The sequence below is a fragment of the Mobula birostris genome, chromosome 3, assembly GCF_030028105.1.
Source record: "Mobula birostris isolate sMobBir1 chromosome 3, sMobBir1.hap1, whole genome shotgun sequence".
Classification (NCBI taxonomy): Eukaryota; Metazoa; Chordata; class Chondrichthyes; order Myliobatiformes; family Myliobatidae; genus Mobula; species Mobula birostris.
The window spans coordinates 146033610-146055573 of NC_092372.1; the positions used below are offsets into that span (position 1 = coordinate 146033610).

The following is a 21964-nucleotide window of genomic DNA, read 5'->3' on the forward strand; positions in this document are numbered from 1 at the left end:
CCACCACCTTACCAGGGATAGGGTTCCTTAATCCTCATCTAACACCCCACCAGTCTCTGCGTCCAGCACATAATTCTCTGGAAACTTCTGCCATCTCTAACGGGATCCCACCACCAAGCACATCCTTCCCTCCCCTCCCAACATTTTCTACTTTCTGCAGGGATCGCTCCCTTTGTGACTCCCTTGTCTATTTGTCTCTCCCCACTGATCTCCCTCCTGGCATTTATCCTTGCAAGTGGATCAAGTGCTACACCTGCCCCTACACCTCCTCCCTCACTACCATTCAGGCCCTAAACAGTCCTTCCAGGTGAGGCGACACTTCACCTGTGAGTCTGTTCGGGTCATGTACTGTTTACAGTGCTCCTGGTGTGGCCTCCTGTATATCAGTGAGACCTAACGTAGATTAGAAGACCACTTCACCAAGTGTGTAAGCTCCATCCGCCAGAAAAAGCAGGATCTCCCAGTGGCTACTCATTTTAATTCCACTTCCCATTCCCATTCCGATACATCCATCCATGGCCTACTTCAGTGTCATGATGAGGCCACACTTAGGCTGGAGGATCAACACCTTATATACTTTTTGAGTAGTCTCCAACCTGGTCGTGTGAACATCAATTTCTTGAACTTCTGGTAATGTTCCCCCCCCCCCCCCACGATTTCCCATCCCCTTTTCCCTCTCTCACCTTATCTCCTTGCCCACCCATCACCTCCCTCTGGCGCTCCTCCATCCTATTTTGTCTTCCCTGGCCTGTCTCTTTCACCTACCAACTTTCCAGCTCCTTGCTTCACCCCTCCCCCTCCAGGTTTCACCTTTCACCTTGCGTTTCTCTCTCCCCTCCCCCACCTTTTAAACCTACTCCTCAGCGTTTTTGTTCCAGTCTTGCAGAAGTGCTTCAGCCTGAAACATCGACAATACTCTTTTTCATAGATGCTGCCTGGCCTGCTGAGTTCCTCCAGCATTTGTGTGTGTTGTCTGGAGACACTTAGTGTTTTTAAAAACCAACTAAAATGTTGTAAAGAAGGAAAAGGATTGGATTGTGAACGTAAGTTAGACAATATTAAAGAGGACACCAAAAGTTTGTTTGGCTATATAAAAAGATATAATGGTATAACACAAATAGGAGTCTTTTGGCTCCCCATGTTCATGCTGACCAGCAGGAATCACCAAGCCATCACAGGGAGATTATGAAACCTCCATGCAGTCAACACTGGAGACCAAGATTAAATCTGTGTCATTGTAGCTGTGAGGCAGCAGCTCCACCGGCTGCGTCACTGCACTCTTACAGATTTATATTTGCACTGTGCTATTCACTTTCAAAACTAGTATGATTCATAGCTTTACTTAACTATGAATAAATTTCATCTGGAAAATTGACAATTTAAATGGTATATAGTAAAATGGTCTATTTACAAAGGACTATACTTTCAACAAAGGATTATTTAGAATTCAGAATGGTCCTCACAATGCATCTTTAGCCAATAGGTTATGTAACTGAGAAAATTATTAATACAAATTTATTGTTTTGAATACAGGAAACATAGGATATGGAGATGAGCCACGGGGTTATTGCAGAACTTTTCACATTTTCTTGAAGCCAATGTGTATTGAAGTGCTGTGGAGAAGGAATTCGGAAACATAACCAAGTAACCTGCTGACTGACACAAATATATTCACACATCACAGTCTACATGTAATTCCTTTATTTTATTTTGATTTTAGCACATGCACAATTTGTAAATAGAACTGCAAGAACTGAAATACAGAATACTCTCCACCATGGTAAGAGTTTAGCAGTAATTATCAGATTTAACATCTTCTAAACTGAAAATCACACAGCTTCCACATTTCTTTATTTAGAGGCATCTAATTAAAGGTATGTGTGGATTAGCATGCAGAATTTCGAGAGTAAAATTACTTAAAATATTGACATTTTGTGAAGTTTTCTCTTTGATGCTCACATCTCTTTTCCTTAGCTCTGGTCACAAATGATACTGATTTCTCTCTCCCAAAGGTGCCATTTCTGTCAAAAGCACAGAAAAGCAGAGGTTAATATCAATGAGATACAATTACACATTTTGGGAGCAAGTCCTTCTAATACAAGGCAGAATTTTGAAAGGAATAACTAGGACAAATACATTCTAATGAACTAAAATGTCAAGGCAACTGATAGAGCTTTCTTGGCTGACACAGAAATTGTGAAAAAGTCTGGACATACTTTGTGGCAAAAATTAGCAAGTAAGATTTACTTCTAAAATTCCTCCATTTTAAATGTGTGCACTTTTTGTTTTACTAGTAGCAGAACATTCATTTGGTCTGTCAGATTCTACTGAAAACACTAACATCCAAGGATTATTTTTTAAATGCCTGTCTCCTTTACAATGAATAATCTGAGTTGTTGAGATATAGATTGTAGAAGACAACCTTCTATAGATGTGTGATGCAAAGTACATTAACCTGGTTGCATCACAGTCTGGTATGGAAACATCAATGCCCTTGAATGGAAAGTCCTACAAAAAGTAGTGGATACTGTCCCGCCCATCATGGGTAAAGCCCTCCCAAGCATTGAGCACATCTACGAGGAGAGCTGTCACAGGAAAGCAGCATCCATCATCGAGGACCCCACCGTCCAAAACCACACTTCTTCTCGCCGCAGCTCTCAGGAAGAAAGTACTAAAGCCTCAGGACTCGTACCACTAGGTTCAGGAACAGTTAGTATGCTTCAACCATCAGGCTCTTGAACCAAAGGATTCACTTGCCTCATCATTGAAATGTTCCCACAACCAACAGTATTCTGCAGCTCATGTTCTTGATATTTATTTTTTATTTATTTATTACTTTTGTTTTTTTTTGTATTTGCACAGTTTTTTTGTCTTCTGCTCTCTGGTTGAATGCAGACTTGAACATGGCATTGGAGCTGTGCTTATCTACACAGTCATAAGTGTAAGGCGAGTAGAGCAGGGGAGTAAGCATACAGACTTGTGGTGCATATTTGCTGACGGAGATTGTGGAAGAGATGTTGCCAATCCAAACTGACTGACTAGGGTCTGCAAGAGACGAAACCCAGGATCCAATTGCAACGGCGATACTAAGTTCTTGATATTTATTTATCTATCTTTCTATCCATTTATATTTATTTACTTATTACTCATTTCCTTATTTTGTATTTCCACAATTTGTATTTTGCATTTTGGCTGGTTGCACGTCCTGTTGGGTGTGAGCCTTCAACAATTCTATTGCGTTTCCTAGACATATTGCAAGTGTCCACAAGAATATGAATCTTGCAGTTGTATATGGTGATATACATGTACTTTCATAATACATTTGCCTAGAACTTTGAAACTGTTCACAGGCCCAAAAGAAGCAGAGACATGTTGGTTTAACTCTAGATTTAAGACAATATTATAAATTACAACAACAGTTTAATTGAATTCTTGCTAAGAACAAATGAAGATTGACATCGCTTTTTGGATAGAAACATAGAAAAGCCCTGGGAAAAAGCCTCCGACTATCCACACGATCAATGCCTCTCATCATCCTGTACATCTATATATGACAATGTTGATTCCTTCTTCAGGATACTTACATGTTAATGCAGCAAGAATGCTCTTCCATTTCTATCCTGCAGAAATGAAAATATAATAGATTAATATTGAAGTCCACAATTTACCCATTATTTTAACAATTCTGAAAAAACAGGGTATTTTTGGCTATCATGGAAAAGGTTTAAGAAATCTGTCATATGAGAAGATATTCCAGTGTTCATTGATTCAATGGTACTGATGTTAGTCACTTTATCCCTGCACGGTATTAAAGGATCAGTCCAAACTGAAGGGGAGAAAGGTCGTTATTTTGCTGTGAGTGTACCATAGACCACCAAACAGTCACGAGAAATAAAGGATCAGATATGTAGGAAAATAGCTAGATGATAAAAGTAGTATTATAGTACTAGGGGGTTTCAATTTCCCAATCATTATCTGGGATTGCTTTAGCATTAATGGCTCAGAGGTGGGGAGGCAGTGTCAGGAATTTCAGAAGGGTGCCCAGAAGAGCTTCTTAATACAGCATGACACAGGACCTTTTGGAAATAGTGATCACAACATCATACGTTTCAAAGTGGTTTTGGAAAAAGTAAAAGATAAACTAGGAATAATGATGTTCAATGGGCACGTCATGCTCTCTGGGGTTGTATATTCCAGTTCTGAAGAGAGGCTGGGGAGGCTGAGTTTGTTTACCCTGGAGGAGATGAAGTTAAGAGAGAATATAATTGAGGTATGTAAAATTATAGGAATATAGAAAGGGTTTACTGCAGAAATCTCTTCCCTTTATGGAGGTAAATAAAATTTGACACATTAATTTAGGGTAGAGGGTAGGAGAATTTGAGGGGACTTGATGGGGACCTTAATCACCCAAATATTGGTGGGTGAAGGCTAATTTGGAGTATTGTGTGCAGTTTTGGTCACCTACCTACAGAAAAGATGTAAATAAGGTCGAAAGAATACAGAGAAAACTTACAAGGATGTTGCTGGGACTGGAGGAACTGAGTTATACAGGAAGATTAAATAGGTTTGGACTTTACTCCTTGCATCTTAGAAAACTGAGAGTGTGAAATGAGCTGCCAGCAGAAGTGATGACTTGTGAGCCAGATTTCAGTATTTAAGAGAAGTTTGAATAGGTATGTGGATGGTAGGGGTATGGCGAGCTATGGTCTGGGCACAAGTTGATGGTACTAGGCAGTTTAAATGGTTCGGCATGGACTAGAAGGGGTGAAGGACACATTTCTCTGCTGTACTTTTCTATGACCCTATGATAGGAGAGTAGATCATAGGAGAAAGGGAAGGAAGAGGATCCCCAGAGGGAGGTGATGGGCCAATGAGGACAAAAGGGCTATAAGAGGAGTCAGAATGAGGAATGTCAAAAGAGGGAAGCGGGAGGGGGAAGAAATTACTGGAAGTTAGAAGTTAAAATGGGTGTCCAATGGTAAAGGCTGCATTTTATGGAAGAATGGACAAAGGTATTCAATGAAGCAGTCCCATGATCTACGTCGGTTCTAGCCAATATAGAGAAGGCTGTACCAGCAGTACCAGTGACAGTAGATGATATCGATAGACTCACAGGTGAAGTGTCAGCTCACCTGGAAGGACGGTCTGGACTCCTGAATGCTGATGAAGGAGGTGGTGTACAGGTGGGTACAACGTTTGTTCCACCTGCAGGTCTAACTGTCAGGAGGGAGATCAGTATGGTGGGACATGTGGACAAGGAAATCACGCAGAGCGCAATACTTGCAGAAATTGGAGAGTGGGGGAGGGGAAGGAAAGATGTGTTTGGAGGTTGGATTCTTCTGAAGACGGCAGAAGTTATGGAGGATGATATGCTGCCTGCTGAAGCTCATGGAATGGTAGTTGAGAATGAAGGGAACTCTATCCCAGTGGGAAGAGAGGGTGAGGGCAGATGTCTGAGAATTATAAGAGATGTGGGGGAGGGCAGTATCAGTGGTAGAGGAAGGGAAGCCCTGTTTTTTGAGGAAGGAGGATATTTCATATGTTGCTTCAGTTAGCTTTGTAAAGTTTTCATATGTTTGAGAATTTGGTTGAATTTTTAAAAATTTTTGATTCTTCCAGCTTTGCCAGCATCAAGAGGATCTGTGCATTACACCACCTGAGGCTCATTATAGTTAAGACCACTTTCCAGGTGAAGATGACCAGCAAGATGGCCATCTCATATCTAGCCCGTGGAAGTAATACACAAAATGCTGGAAGATCTCAGCGGGTCAGGCAGCATCAATGGTTTTGAATTAACCGTCAAAAACATTGGGCCAAAGCCTTCCTTCAAGACTGAAAAGCAAGGGGAAGATGTCAAAATGAAAAGACGTGCCGGGGAGGGGTTGCGGTTAGGGGACGGAGGATAGCCGGAAGGTGAAAGGTGAAGGCTGATGGGTTGGAAAGATATAAAGCTGGAGGAAAAGGAATCTGATAGGAGAGGAGGGTGGACCATAAAGAAAGAGAAGGAGGAAGGGACCCAGGGGGTGGTGATTGGCAGGTGAGAAAGGTGAGAAGCCAGCATGGGGAACAGCAGAAGAGAGGAGGTGAAAGGAAAAACATTTTTTACCAGAAGGAGAAATCGATATTCATGTCATCAGGTTGAAAGCTACCCAGATGAAATATAAGGTATTCCTCCTCTGCCCTGCCGATGGCCTTATCTTGGTATTTATGATGGGTCTCAACAATGTAGAGGAAGTCAAATCAGGAGCACAGGGCACAACAGATGGCCTCAGTAAATTTGCAACTGATCCGTTGCCTCGCCAGAAAGAACTGTTTGGGGCCCTGAATGAAAGTGAGGGAGGGGTTGAATGGGCAGGTGTAGCATTTGCAGGGATAAGTGATGGGGGAGGTGGAGATCAGTGGGGAGGGATGAACGGACAAGTGAGTCACAGAGGGAGCAAATGTGATAGAAAGCAGAGGGGTTGGAGGTAAAGATATGTTTAGTGGTAGCAGTCCTTTAGAAATGGTGATTGTTCAGGATGACGATATGTTGGATGCAGAGGCTCACGGGTTGCTCAGTAAAGAGAGAGAGGCAGCGGGAAAGTGGGGTGAGCATGGATATTCCAGAAATGGAGGAGATGCAGGTGAGGGCAGCATCAATGGTGGAGGAAGGGAAACCCCCTTCTCTGATGTCCTGGACAGGAAAGACACATCTGGCCCCCTTCTCTGATGTCCTGGACAGGAAAGCTGTGGCGTTGCGAAGGAAGTGAGAAAGCAGACTGCATTTTTACAGTAGACAGAGTGGGACGAGGTGTAGTCAAGGTAACTGTGGGAATCGGTAGGTTTTAGAAAGATGTCGGTTGACAGTTTGTCTCCAGAGATGGAGATCAAGAAAGTGGACAGAGGGCCAAAAATGGTACAAGTGAATTTAAGAGCAGGGTGGAAGTTAGAGGCAAAGTTGATAAAATTGATGTGCTTAGCATGGGTGCAGAAAGCAGCACCAATGCAGTCGTCAATGCAGTAGAGAAAGAGTTGTGGAGCATTAGCAGGGAAGGCTTATAATGTAGACTCAGACTTTGGCTTACACTTAAGACTCCAGAATGGGTACATTCAATATCATCACACGTGTGAAAATGTTTTAAAACAAGGCAGTATTTATATGAGGAAACTGATACATGGTGCATAGTGAGAGGATGGTATTTTTAATATCTGGAGTTATTTAATAAAAACTGAATTGGCAGAAATTATAGAATTAGTTATACAGTCTTTAGGTCATATCATTCAAAATAAGCTTGCAAAAGAATGGTTTTGTTAAACATCCTAAAATTACTGAGAGGAAGATGAAAAATTAGTAAAAATCCTATGCCATCTTAAATGTAAAATGATATTGCCTCAGTATAACTAAATGTTGAAAGTGACTTGGCTGTGTCTCCCAGGTTCTTGGCTGTTTGGACTCTTTTTGAAATTGTTCCCCTGTGCAAGAACTCTCTCCTTCTTAAATACATTCTGCAGATGCTGGAAATCTGGAGCAACACATACAAAATGCTGGAGCAGCTCAGCAGTTCAGGCAGAGGAATAAACAGTAGAGGTTTTGGAACGAAACCTGATGAAGTGTCTAAGTCTGAAAAGTCAACTGCTTATTCCTCACCACAGACGCTGCCTGACCTGCTCTGTGTGTGTTACTCTCTTCCTCGTGTCACATTCTGTTTCTTACAACATGTGAACCTATTGTAGGTACTGTTAGACATGTGTTGCTGTTTATAAACATCGGCTTAGAAACTTACTTGGATCCTTTTCACAACGTGCCATGCATTTCTTTTCGTTCTGATAGTTACCACAGTGACTATAAGTAAAGGGCTCACATTTCTTAGTGGCTGTGTTGAAGAAATACCGAGTTTTCTGGGCTTTGCAACTCCCTGGTTCTTTTGACTTATCACAGACTTTTTTCCCTAGAAAAGTACGAAGTGATTAACTGTAGTTTCTGTGAAACTTTAATATACTGTAGTACGAAAAACATACGTCTCAGTGTCAAGGTGCAAGAAACAATTGAAATACAAGTTATTATTATTTAGTACAAGTATTGCCAGAAATAGAATTCACAACATGGTTGTCATCTCTAGCCAGTTTAAAACCAATGTAATCTATCAGCACTGCAAAAGGGAAAATCAGACAGATTCCAATTTCTTAAAATCACCACGAGGTAAATAATAATCTTTGGCATTTTACCAATAGATGAAGATACAGCTAGAAACAGAATTGAAGACATGGTAGATGATTTTAGCTAGTGTAAAGTTATGTACTTTGGGCTTTTCCTTTCTCAATTCATTTATCAAATGGGACTTCAAATGCAGGTGTAATGCTGTGCTAAAGCACATTCCATTTAGTTAATGACCTTCCTCAAACAAGTTCAGGCTGATAACCATTGTTTATCATGTGTCTCCCCAAATGCTGATTTATGTTATTGTTCAGAAAATTTTCCAACAATTCGCCCACTGCTGATGCAGACTGACTGAACTGTGGTTACTCAGTCTGTGGTTTTCTCCCTTTTTAAACAATGGCACCACATGACCAAGTGTCCAGACCTTTGATACCAAGCCTCTTGCCAATAAACAATCACAAATTATCATCAAAGCCTTAACTATTTCCTCCCTTGCTTCTTTTTTGGGTCTGGATTCCATTTTTATCTGGGCCCACTGATTTTCCTATTTTAAAAAAGTTAAATGCCTTATTAAAGTATTCGAAACTCTGGGCAGAGTCAATACAGATGGAGCTAGTCCAATTTGTCATGAGAAAAATAGTTTTCACATTTTGATATCAGTCAATATTATTCAAAAGAAATATTTTTGAAATATCTTGAAGTAATATCATAAGGATTATGTTACTAAATATGCAACACACACAAAATGCTGGAGGAACTCAGCTGGTCAGGTAGCATGTATGGAAAAGAGTAAACAGTCTATATTTCAAGCCAAGACCCTTCATCAGGACTGGAGAAACAGATGAGAAGTCAGAGTAACAAGGTGGGGGGAAGGGAGGAGGCAGTACCAGGTGGTAGGTTATAGGTGAATCCAGGACAGGGGGAGGGATAAAGTAGAGAGCTGTGAAGTTGATTGCTGAAAGAGATAAAGGGCTGGAGAAGGAGGAATATGATAGGAGAGGACAGAAGGCCACAGAAGAAAGGGAAGGGGGAGAAGCACCAGAGGGAGGTGATGGGAAGGTAAGGAGATAAAATGAGAAAGGGAAATGGGAATGGATAATGGTGAAGGAGAGGTGGGGAGAAATATCAGAAGTTTAAGAAATCGATGTCCGTGCCATCAGGTTGGAGTCCACCCAAACAGATCATATGGTGTGGCCCCTCCAACCTGAGTATGGCCTTACTGCTGCAGCAGAGAAGCCCATAGACTGACGTGTCGGAATGGGAATGGGAAGTAGAATTAAAATGGGTGAATGCCTGGAGATCCCATTTTTTCTGGCAGATGGAGAGTAGATGCTCCATGAAGCAGTCTCCCAATGTACATCGGGTTTCCCCAATATACTGTACGGGAGAACACACCGGAAGCATTGGATACAGTAGATTCACAGGTGAAGTGTCGCCTCACCTGAGACTCAGGAGTATAGGGGCCCTGAATGGTAGTGAGGGAGGCCTAGGGGCAGGTGTCACACTTGTTCCACTTGCAAGGATAAGTGCCAGGAGGGAGATCAGTGGGGACGGACGGATTGCCAAGAGTCGCATAGGAAGGAGCCCCTGCGGAAAATGCGATGAAGGACGGGGGAGATATGTTTAGTGGTAGGATTCCTTTGGAGATGGTGGCAGTTACTGTGGACGATGTGTTGGATGCGGAGGATCATGGGTCAGTAGGTAAGGACAAGAGGAAGTCTATCACTGTTCGGGCTGCGGGAAGATGGCGTGAGCACGGGTGTTACAGAAATGAAGGTGATGTGGGTGAGGGCAGCGTCAATATTGGAGAAAGGGAAACCCCGTTCTTTGAAGGAGGACATCTCTGAGAGGGTGGGGGTATATGATAGGAGAGGACAGATGTCCTGGACAGGAAATCTGCATCCTGGGAACAGCTGTGGCGTTGCGAAGGAACTGAGAAAGAGAACAACACTTTTCCAGGAGATAGTGCCTATCGTAAATTTAATTTTTTTTGGATGTATGTTCAATTTATGATGAAGATAGAGAAGAATGGTTGCCTCCCGTTCCTAGACATTCTAATACACCGAAAACCGGTCGGTAGTTTCGGATATGGCGTCCATCGGAAGCCCACTAACAGGGATTTCTGCCTCAACAATAACAGACACCATCACTCCTTCCAGCACAGAGCAGTTCTTTCTACCTCGATTAACCATGCGAAAACTATCGAGGATCCGAAGAGTCTCCCCCAGGAAATAAGACGATTACGCACCAAATTCCTACAGAATGGCTACAAGGTGAAAGGAGTCAACCGGGCCCATAAAATGGCCAACGGAAAAAAACAGGAAACCTAACAACGAGGAGGAACCCGTCATTACCGCCTGCCTTCCCTATATTTCCACAGTTTCTGGGAGGATCGCCAGGATCCAAAAGAAATACCGGATTAATACCCGCAGGGATGATCAAATCACAGGTTACGTTGGTTAGATGACCTGGGACTCAGGCCGCTGGCGTTTCAGGATTGCCAGTGTATATCGGCACAGTGGAAACCCGCATCAAGGAGCAGAGGAGATGCATCCATTTGGGTTACCGGGAGAAATCAGCGGTAGCAGAACATTGCATTCGCGAGAGCCACAGGATATTCTTCGATGGCTCCAAAGTACAGTGTCGCCCTAATGGCTTTGGGACCACCTAGTGAAGGAAGCCATTGAAATAAAACTAGAGGAAAAGAATTTTGATAAAGACAAAGGTCTCACTGCAAGAACTGGAATTCAATTGTAAACAAGGTGGGACAATGGAAACCTGATTGGATGAAGACTAACCAATCAGGAGGGACGGACGACGGAGGTGTACATAGCAGCAGACTAGACATGACAAGACAAATATGGTCTACACGAAATGGAATACAGCCCTACAGCTTCATTATCTGATGTTCCTCCATGGCTGTTTACAATACATACAGTGGATATAAACTTGCAACAACTTTTAAAAAAGAATTCTAACTGTGGAATCAAACTGATAGCGCAAGAATATATAGACCTGCATTTTAGAAACGAACTTGTAATATTTACGGATGGATCGAAAGGCCCTAGCTCTGGCCACACAGGTATTGCAGCCTACATTCCTCCTTGCAAAACTACTGTCAGGAAAAGAACATCAATCCATTTATCAGTGTATACAACAGAATTAATAGCAATATTGAGTGCGTTATCTTGGATAGAAGAAAATAACGTCAAAAAGACTGTAACCTGTTCAGACAGTTTGTCTGCATTAACCTCTATTAAACCAAGAAAATCAAAAAGTAGGCAGGATATTTTATTGGCGATTCTATGCAAGTTATATACACTGACCAAAAATGGGGTAGAAGTAAGCTTTCTTTGGGTTCCTGCTCATTGTGGTGTGGAGGATAATGAAAAAGTGAACATAATAGCTAAACAATCACTCAACTCGTCTATAATAGAGGTCCAGATCCCTCTAAGCAAAGCGGAAGTCAAAAGCATTATAAAAACACGTATTGAGGAGATATGGCAGAAGCACCGGGATGAGAGTGAAACAGGGAGACAACTGTACAAAATACAAAGACAAGTCAAGAATTATCAGGTGGACAGAGAAAGAAAGAAGTGATCATCAGTCGTTTAAGAATTGGACACACAAGTCTTAATTACACATTACATAAAATAAGGAAACATCCAACTGGGTTGTGTGAATACTGTAATCAACCAGAAAAAGTTGAACATGTATTGATAAAATTTAAGAGGTACCAAAGAGAATGAGCGAAGATGATAGCAGCGCTTAAGATAAACAAAAAAAAACTGCTGTGGGTATAGAAGACATTTTAAGTGGGATTTCAAGCGAAATACAGACCTATATCATGAAGTAGCTGAAAGTCTCTGGTTTATTATATAGAATTTAGGGAATGCAATTCTTTTCCTTCCTCCTGTTTATCAAATGATCCACACCCCAGTCTAGCAGGTGGCGGGTAATGCACCTTAAAGCTGGCTTGCCAACCGCCATAAAACAACACAAGAAGAAGAAGAAGAAGAAGAATTGCAAGGCATCACCCCTGATGAAAGATGGCAAAGTCTGTCATCGAAACATCGGTTAAAGTCGATACCTGTATCCTGCTGAAAGCCCAAGGAGAGTTTATTAACCAGAAAATGGTTATTTTCTTATTATGTTTTTCTTGTTTTTAATGCTGATGGATCCAAAGTAGGAAAAACTACTTGAATAAAAACTGACCACAGTGCAACATGCAGTCATTCTCTGAATTATACTCAGTGCTCTCTTGTGATCAGAATGTATGCCCTGACTTTCTGCGGCAGTGACCATCCATTTCAACGTTCGACGTGTTTGGGTGTTCAGAGATGCTCTGCACTGCACTGTTGTCACGCGTGGTTATTTGTGTTAGTCGCATTCATGTCAGTTTGAACCAGTCTAGCTGCTTTATTTTGAACTCTCTCATTAACAAGGCATTTTCGCCCAAAGAACTGTCGCTCACTGAGTATATTTCTTTCGTAACGCTTTCTGTAAACTCTAGCGACTTGTGCGTGAAAATCACAGGTTTCAGAGATACTGCCTCATGCTTTTATTAAGCGCTAAAAAAGAAAGCATATTTAAAAAAAAACACTATTCTAATCGTTACTGCAACTTACCAGGCCGAAGTAAACATGTTGTATTTTCCGATTCTGCGTTACACGGTAGAGAGAACAACAGAACGAAGCTGATTAAGAGGAGGATGCTCCACTTCATGGTTGTTCACTCTGTGACCGGAATTACAGTCTGTTCTGGGTCAGCATACTTACTGAATGATTCTAAAACGCCACATTTATACAGTGCGGTTTACGATTTATGCTCTCTGTTCAATGTGAATCCAACTGGAAAACCATTGGCGCCATTATCATTACTGATTAGGATTTTCGGGGCCAACCGCCGCCGGCTGCCTTCAGGAGGGGGAATGAATCCAAGGAAAGCATCGGGACCGGACGGGGTACCTGGCCAATTACTGAAGACCTGTGCTGACCAACTGGCTGGAGTATTATCTTTAACCTCTCGCTCCCGCAGTGCCTGGTCCCCGACCGCTTCCCGTAGGCTTCGATTACACCGGTGCCCAAGAAGAACAGGCTGACCTGCCTCAATGACCATCACCCAGTTGTACTTTCATCCTCAGTGATGAGTTGTTTGTGAGAGGCTGGTGATGCCAGCACCTACCTGAGCAGTGACTTAGGGACTTCGCAAGTGTCCTACTAGTCTGAGCTGAGGGTTAGATCATCATGTTCGAAACTTTCGAGGGGGTGCCGTGTCCTGTGGCGGGGGGGGGCATGCCTTATTCTGATTGTCCAAAGTTGTTTTGTCGTGATTGGTTAGTTTGGAAACTGCAGCTGTTTTTCCCATTGGTTAGTTGCCTTGTTGTCCAGTTTCAAACGTCCAAGGTATATAGAGAGCATGTGTGGGCGGTCCGCTCTCTCTCTTGGTTTAAGGCCGGGGTGGACTTGGCCATTGGATTTATACTCTGCCCACACTCTTAGCTATGTTTGTTGAACATTCAACATTGTAGTCTCTAATTTGGGGAACATGAATGTTTGGTTGAATTTGTACTGTCTGTAAATAAACGATTGATATACTTCAAAGTCAGTGCGTTTTCTGTCTCACTTGTCAATTTCATGAACCAGATTCAACATTACAAAGCACTGGTAGGATCAATGAAAATTTTTAAAGCATGATTCCTGAGATGAATGTCAGGGTGCTGGAGTAGGGATCCAATCGCACACCTAGTACTGTGCACACAGTGATATTAATTGAGTAACAAATCCCGAGGTGAAAACAAAGTCGGTGTCAAAGTTCAGTCGGGGATCAAAACATCCAGAGAAATCCAAAAACCAGAATCGGAGAAACAGGCAGAGTTGATATTCAGACTGATGGAGTTCAGATACGAATGCTGGAAAGGCTCAGGAAAACTCACTGGCACAATCTGGCAAGAAACAGGTGAAAACACAGGACTGAAATACACTGAATAATAAACAGAGAGGCGGATAATAAACAGATGAGAGACGGAGTACTCAGTAATACAGGAGCCGGAGGAGAGTGGGAGCGGGGACAGGAGCACATGGCAATACAAAACCACGGACTGACAGCTTGGGGGAAACACACAAAAAGACAGTTCAACTGGAGGTACAGACTGACAATGAAAGACAAAAGCTTGAAGAGTTTTAGACAGCTTTTGTTTGCAGAAGACTGTAGAGGTTATTGATAGATGTATGTAAAAAAAAACCTAAATCAAATCAATTTTGATGGGACCACCCATTGCCGATAAAACTGCACCAATTCTTTTAGGTACTCTGTTGTGCAGTTTCGTGGGAGAATCGGCTGGTGGGTTGCCCAGGTCGAATCTCTCTGGGGTTAGAGGATGTAGTGGCTCCGGAGTGGGACCGACTGGTCCTCCCAAGCGACCCTGGCTTCCTCCTTGCAAAAATTGACCAATGGCTACCTGGAGGTCGTGAATCTCCAGGCTCTGTCTGGAAATATCTTCGCCGTGGCTGGTTACACTGGATGATAGACTTTGATACTCCACTGGGTCCATATTGGCTCGATTGTACTGTGACAACAATCCTTGACGAGGATGGCTTAGGAGCAAACACTGGAGTATCCAAGAATGGGATGAGATACGGTCTCAAACGGGATCGAGAAACTGAGTACAAAATAAACGCTAGATGAAATCACCGTTAACCTTCCGAATGAGCACTGAACCCATCTTCAGGTGTCCCTTAAATCCTCAATTCTAGGCACCCAAAACATGATGATCAATTACCGGCAACGTCCAAAGCCCTTAAAGAGGCTGCGCCAGATATCCGTACTCCAGAGAGTTAAAGCATTTAAATCTCAGTAGCTGGCGTGGTTCGATAGTCGTCTGGCAGAGTGAAAGTGAGACCACTTCAGGAGGGCAAAGAGAGCCAAGCTGAACCCAGTTCCTACGCATGGCAGTTCCACCTCAGCTGCTGGGGGCTAATATCCAAGCAGAAAGGTTCGCTAGCTCTCTATGTACGGGTTGGGGGGGTGGGTGTTTGGTGGAGGTTATAATAGACATGGAAGCCCTGATTAGGGATAGTCAACGCTGCTTTGAGCATGGTAGGTTGTGTCTAACCAATCTGATTGAGCCTGACCCACCCACCAAACCCCTCATCTGACTTTAGCGATCACCTTCGAGCTTGTTCTCCTTCACCTCCCCACACCTTCTTATTCTGGCTTCTTCACACTTCCTCTCCAGTTCTGAGGAAGAAACTCATTCAAAATCTCCTCTCTTTATTCCTTTCAATAGATGCTGCCGGACCTGAACTGACTCATCAGATATAACCTTTGTTAATTTCACTGCACAGCAGGAGGTTGGTACTCTGTCTAGAGATCTTTGTCCATGAACTGAAAAACCTTTAAAAGTAGTGGATACAGCCCAGTTCATCAGAGGAAAAGTCCTACCCAGCATTGAGCACATCTACAAGGAGCACTGAGACACTGATGCAGCATCTGTCAAGGACCCCCACCATCTGATCATGCTCTAGTCTCGTTGCTGCCATCGGGGAGGAGTTATAGGTGTCATAAGATGGGCGCGGGGAACGAACCCAAGTGCAAGACACAGACACTGAAGTACTAGGGACAGGACTAGGATACAGGCTGAGGGCTAGGACATGGACAGGAAAACCGAGAACCCGGTACAGGACTGGACGAGAGAGCTAGAAGCCCGGGCTTGGACTCCAAGCCAGAGACTGGACAAGGACACAAAATCTGTGTCTTGCCTCTGGCTCGGGCCCCAGAACTAGGCAAGGACGTGACTTGGCTGGCAGGCCGGACGAAGCTGGAGGCTTGAGACTTGAGGCGAGGTCGGAGGCTGGAGACTTGAGTCTTGAGCTTGGCTGCGGGATCCTCGAGGCTCGGGATCTTGAGTCTGGAGCTTGGCTGCGGGATCCTCGAGGCTTGAGTTCTTGAGTCTTGAGCTTGGCTGCGGGATCCTCGAGGCTTGGGTTCTTGAGTCTGGAGCTTGGCTGCGGGATCCTCGAGGCTTGGGTTCTTGGAGCTTGGCTGCGGGATCCTCGAGGCTTGGGTTCTTGAGTCTGGAGCTTGGCTGCGGGATCCTCGAGGCTTGGTTTCTTGGAGCTTGGCTGCAGAATCCTCGAGGCTTGGGTTCTTGGAGCTTGGCTGCAGGATCGTGGAGGCTTGGGTTCTTGGAGCTCAGAGACAGACTGGGAACCGAACATTATCATAGAGCAGGGTCTTATCCTTCCACAAGCCGGGACTCAACTTCATCTCCACACCAAGGTGGGACAGGTCTTTCTGTCAGGTAACCCCAGAATGGCCGGACTTACCCAACAGAGGCAAGGACAAGACAAGACAAGACAGGACCCTCCGCAGGGCAACAGCAAAACTTACCCCACGGAGGCAAGGGACAGGAAGGGACACAACCAACTGCAGGGTAACAGCAATACGGCCTGGCTTACCCGATGGAGGCGAGGGACAAGAAGGGACAGAACCAACCGCAGGGTAACGGCAAGACGGTCTGACTTATCCAGTGGAGGCAGGGGGCAGGAAGGGAGCTAGGTACAGGGTGACTCCAAGTCAAGACTACAGGCAAGGCGAGGCGAGAGTTATCGGCATGACAAGGCAGGGCTATAGGCGAGGAAACAGAAGGCAGGGGAAGGGATACAAGGAGTAAGGACAAGAACAATCCAGCACCAATGCCCTGGTCTCTGGAGGTATTTATGCAGCCAGCCCCAACGAGAATCAACTGCCTCAATTAGCGCTCAACAGGAACAGAAACAGGGTAGACAGGAAAACCTGGAGCAAGGGTCGATGGATCAGACTGGGAACCGGAATGTGGACTTCACAGACCGGACCATGACAGTAGGAGCCTTAAACCCTACCCCACTAGGTTCAGAAACAGTTCAACCATCGAATTTCTGAACCAGTGAGTATAAACCAAAATGACTCAAAATCTCCTCAGAGGTAATCCCACCCACGACCCCCCCCCCGCCGCCTCATCTCCAGAATCAACCTGGTGAACCTCCTCTGCACCACTTCCAAAGCCAGTATGTCATTCCTCAAGTAAGAACTACAAGCAGTAATCCAGGAGCGGCCTCACCAATACCCTGTACATTTGCAGCATAACCTAACTGCTCCTAAATTCAGTCACTCTACCAACAAAGACCAGCATTCAATTTACCTTCTTGACAACCTGTTGCACCTGCAAACCAACCTTTCCTGAGTCAGGTACAAGCATCCCCAAATCCCTCTGCACAATCGTTCACCATTTAAATAATCTCATCTTCTGTTTGCCTTCTGAAGTGCATAACCTCACATTTATCAGTGCTATATCCCATCCGCCAGACTTGTTCACTTATTTAACCTATCTATATCTCTCTGCATGCTCTCCACATCATCTGCAGAATTTGCTTTTCCACTTAATTTAGTGTTACCAACAAGCTTAGATGTGCTGCATTTTTTCTCTCTGTCATGGTCCGGATCGGGGTCCCTTTAAATTTAGCTTCTTTATGTTACGATCCGGACCGTTGATTCCCTGTTTTCCCGTGTCCCTCGACTTTGGTGATTAGAGGCAATTAACACTCGGCTGAACCGCTAGTTTATAGTCTCCGGCTTTCAGCCGTTTGGTGTGGGAGTGTTTGCAAAGTCACGGCGTGCCAATGTCATCTGGCCGGACCAAGCCTTGTCTTCGCCCGAAGCGAGTGCCGGTAATTCGCCTTTCCTCACCGGAGCAACCTTGTCAAGGTACCTCGCCAAAGTGAGCCTGCAAAATTTCTTTACCGAGGTGGGTCCGTCAGTTAACCCACCAGAGGGAATCAAGAACAGCTGTCTACTGTTCCTGGGACGAGTCGAGAACTCGGCATTACCCGGAGGCTCCAAGTCAAGTCGTGACTCCGGGCGGCATTCAAGTACCATGTCAAGTCCTAGCCCTGGCGGCGTTCAAGTACCATGTCAAATCCTGGCCCTGGCGGCTTCCCAGTTCTGAGTCAAGTTCTGGCCCTGGCGGTCTGTGATTCCTGTCCTACCCCCATGTCTGAATCCCTTCTCTGCCCCTCTCGCCTCTAGCCCTTGTCTGCACCCCCACCTGCACTTCGGTCTAGTTCCATCACTGGAGCTAGAAAGGTACTGTCTGGTGTTCATTCGTGTGGGTCTTGTCCTGTCTTGTCCTTGCCTCCGTGGGGTAAGTCAGGCTACCTTGCCATTGCCCCATGGGGGGTCATGTCTTGTCGTGTCTTGTCCTCGCCTCCGTGGGGTAAGTCAGGCCATCTTGCCGTTGCCCCGCAGGGTGAGTAATGTCTTGTCGTGTCTTGTTCTTGCCTCCGTGGGGTAAGTCAGGCCGTCTTGCCATTGCCCCATGGAGGGACATGAGTCCTGGCCCTATGCCCTGTACCCAAGGAGGGGTCCTGGCTCTCTGTTCTGTGTGCGAGTCCCGGCCCTATATCCTGTACCCAAGGAGGGGTCCTGACTCTGTGTTCTGTGTATGTGTCCATGGTTCCATGTACCTGCTCTCCCGAGACCGAGGCTCTGTGTTCCCATGTTTCTCCTCTCCGTAGCCCATGTCATGTCCATGCCTGGTTCTGAGGTCTGAGCCCGAGGCAAGACCCAGGTACTGAGTCCTTGCCCAGTCTCGGGCTTGGAGTCCATACCCTAGCCTCTTCATGTCTTCTCTAGTTCTGGGAGCTGATTCCAAGTCCTAGCCCAGACCCTTGGTCCCAGCCTAGCCTTAGTCCTCAGTCCTGGTCCAGTTCACTATTGCTACTCCGGCCTTGCTCTCCTGGTTTCGAACAATAAACTAAATTTAAGTAACCTCACAAGATGTGTCTTGCATTTGCGTCCACCCTTGCTCCCAATGCCCCGGCCATTGTGACACTCTCTTCCAAATCATTAATGTATATTGTGAACAACTGTTGGCCCATCACCAACACCTATGGCACTTCATCCGTTACTAAAGTGAACTATGATCAGACTAAATTGCCTCTTTGGAGCTGTGCAGTTTTCCATGTTTGATAGTAGATATTCCCTCTTTGTTTCCTTCTTATTGAAACCAGCAAGAGAGAACATTGTTGATTCATTTACAAGCACAAATAGATTTTAGGTTGGCACTGTCAGGTCCTGTTAAGAATATCATTGGCTGAGTCAAAGTAGGTGATAGCTTTTAAAACATTACTCTGGATAAACAACAAAGTTTCGCTTGGAGAAGTGTTCTAGTCAAAGCTGCAAGAAATTATGCAATTTTGAAAATAACTATTCATCTGACATTGGTTGCAGGATCAATAATATAGCACAGGGTTTCTCAACCAGGGTTCTGTGAGAGATCGTGATTTAAAAAAATAAACATTTTTTGAATTTCATGCAATGCACGATGTTAGTGCTCACAGTGGTGGGCGGTGACCAAGCAGCCCTGTTACCAATCTTGTTAGAGGTTTCTCAGCCTCATGGAAGAGTGCAGTAGGGCCCTCTTTATTTCATTGAGTTAATTCTCGTGAGATCAGGGAGGCTGTTGATAATTGGTGAACGCTGTAATGCACAGAGGGGAGGATGGTAGGCTGATGAGGAGCATGAAGTGTATTGTCTGAACATTGAATGGACTCACCCAACTTGGGCTGATATGTCAACCTCTCACTCCTGAATTACCTCCCCCAACTTCCCCTTACGTGCTGCCAAATGATTTATGGGAGCGAATAAATGTTACTGATCTTGCAAAGAGCTGCCCGAAACAAGCAAAGACCAAGCTATATTTAATGTTTTTCCTTCATATGTGGAAACAAAAGCTCTGTCTTGGAGCAACTGTGTTGGCATCTGTACTGCTGGTGCCCCATGAATGGTTGGCTCCATGAGAGCTGTCATGGAGGAAGGATATCAGAAAGTAAAGAAGGATATCAGGAAGTCTTAAGTCTTACTGAAAACCACCTGGAAGTACTTCAGAGCAAAATTGAACAATACTTTTCCTCCCTTTCAACACCAGTGTATGACTGGGTGAGGAACCCTTTCTCTGAATCTTCTGCTCAGCCTCAGCACTTGACTTTGAAAGAAGAGGAAGAACTTTGTGAGCTACAGTCCCTACACATCACAGGTCCAGTCCCCAACATTGTACCATGACCAGCCCGTCGCCTGTTCAAGATCGAGTCAAACCCATGCAGGTTGGTTACAATAGAGTCTCCGCCAATGAGAGGTCCTGGCATCACTGTCGAGGGTGCTGCTGTTATAGCGGGGAAGCAGGTCACCTACTGGCTGAATGTCCAAAGCTGCAGCCACCTGGGGAACTGCTAAGACCATCTAGTGTTGGGAGGACTGTGATGGCAGTAGTCACTAAGCCCAGTCCCACGGATTCTGGTTTTGTACTGAAGAAATAGTTCTCCTGGGGTTAGATCTTGAGGCAGATGAAGGCTTTAATGGAATCTGGGGCAGTGGGTAATTTCCTGGCTTTAGGAACCACCCATCGGTTCAACATACCGCTGTGAGAATTGAGCCAGTCCTTCCTCACATCTGCCTTGGATGACCACCTGCTGGGTTCCGGACAAATCCAGCAACAGGCTGTGGAATTGCAGGTGAGGATAGGGAATCATGTGGAAGATGATTAGTTCCTACATTATCAACTCTCCACTTGTACTGCCGATCCTCAGGTGCCCCTGGGTTTCCCAGCAAAACCCAGCTGTGGACTGGAGAGAGAGGAGAGTCATTGCTTGGTCCAGTCATTGTAAGAGGCTTTGTTTATGGTGTAGTGATCTGATACCCAGATTCTCTAGTGACCAATGACCAACAAGGGGGCAGGCTTCAGTGCAAGGGAACCTGAGACCTTCTGGACACCTAGTCCAGCCCTCAAGAGCGGACAAGCTGGTTCTGGCTAATGGAACAATGCGAGTCAAGGCACAGTCTAGCTGGAATCCTACAGGAACTAAAAAGAAGGAAGTTGTAGGTCAGGAGAAGACCAAGGAGATGCCCAAGCAGTCTTGAAGATGTGCCACTAAGCTGAAGGGAACCCTCGAGGGAAAATCTCATTTACACCAATCCTTGAAGCCGATTCCTGGGGAAGCAAGAATGCTTTGTAACACCTCGTTGCCCTTGGCTATGGATACAGATGGGGAGTCGGACTCTGATTTGGCCACTATTCTCACAGATGAACTTTGTGAGCTCAGAGAGATGACTCTGAAGCCCACCAAATCACCCCTGGCACCAAAGAAGTCTCAGGAGTCTTCCTCAAAGGAAGGTCCGGAGGAGATAGCAACAGCCAAACCAGTTGAAATCCTCCCTGTTTACAAGGACTTAGAGCGGGTCTTCAACAATGGAAAGGCCTCGAATCTTCCACCTCACTAACTCTTCAACTGTGCCATAGACCTGCTGCCTGGTACCTGTCCTTTGCATTCTCAAAGCCCAGAGAGAAGCACCGTGGAGGAGTATATAAAGGAAGCTCTTGCCATGGGCTTACACCTCATCCGCCAGCACAGGTTTCTTCTTCATACAAAAGAAACATGGGAGCCTGCATCCATGCACTGATTTCAGAGGATTAAACGACATAACAACCAAGAATCGATGCCCCCTTCCCCTTACGAACACAGCTTTCGAGATGCTGCAAGGCAAGGGGCAAGGGTATTCACAAAATTAAGTGTCAGAGTGCCTACAATCTGTTCTGTATCAGGGAGGGTGATGAGTGGAAGACGGGGCACAACAAGTATCAGACTAGGCCCTTCAACTTGTGAATGCCCCAGCTGTTCTCCAAAACTTTATAAACGATGTGCTCTGGGATACTCTCCATAAGTGTGCCTTTGTCTACCTGGATGATATCCTAATCTTCTCCAAGTCCAGGAAGGAGCACATTGCTTACGTCAG

At 44.8% G+C, this 21964-nt stretch overlaps 1 long non-coding RNA gene across 1 annotated transcript; it reads right to left on the bottom strand.

The window, feature by feature from the left end:
* Positions 1-1703: 1703 nt before the first annotated feature.
* LOC140194726 (uncharacterized) lies at positions 1704-12925 on the bottom strand. Its single transcript, XR_011885276.1, has 4 exons — positions 12766-12925; positions 7764-7928; positions 3585-3620; positions 1704-2021 (listed from the first exon to the last, which is right to left on the bottom strand). It is a non-coding gene; the product is annotated as an uncharacterized lncRNA (long non-coding RNA).
* Between the last annotated feature and the right edge of the window lie 9039 nt (positions 12926-21964).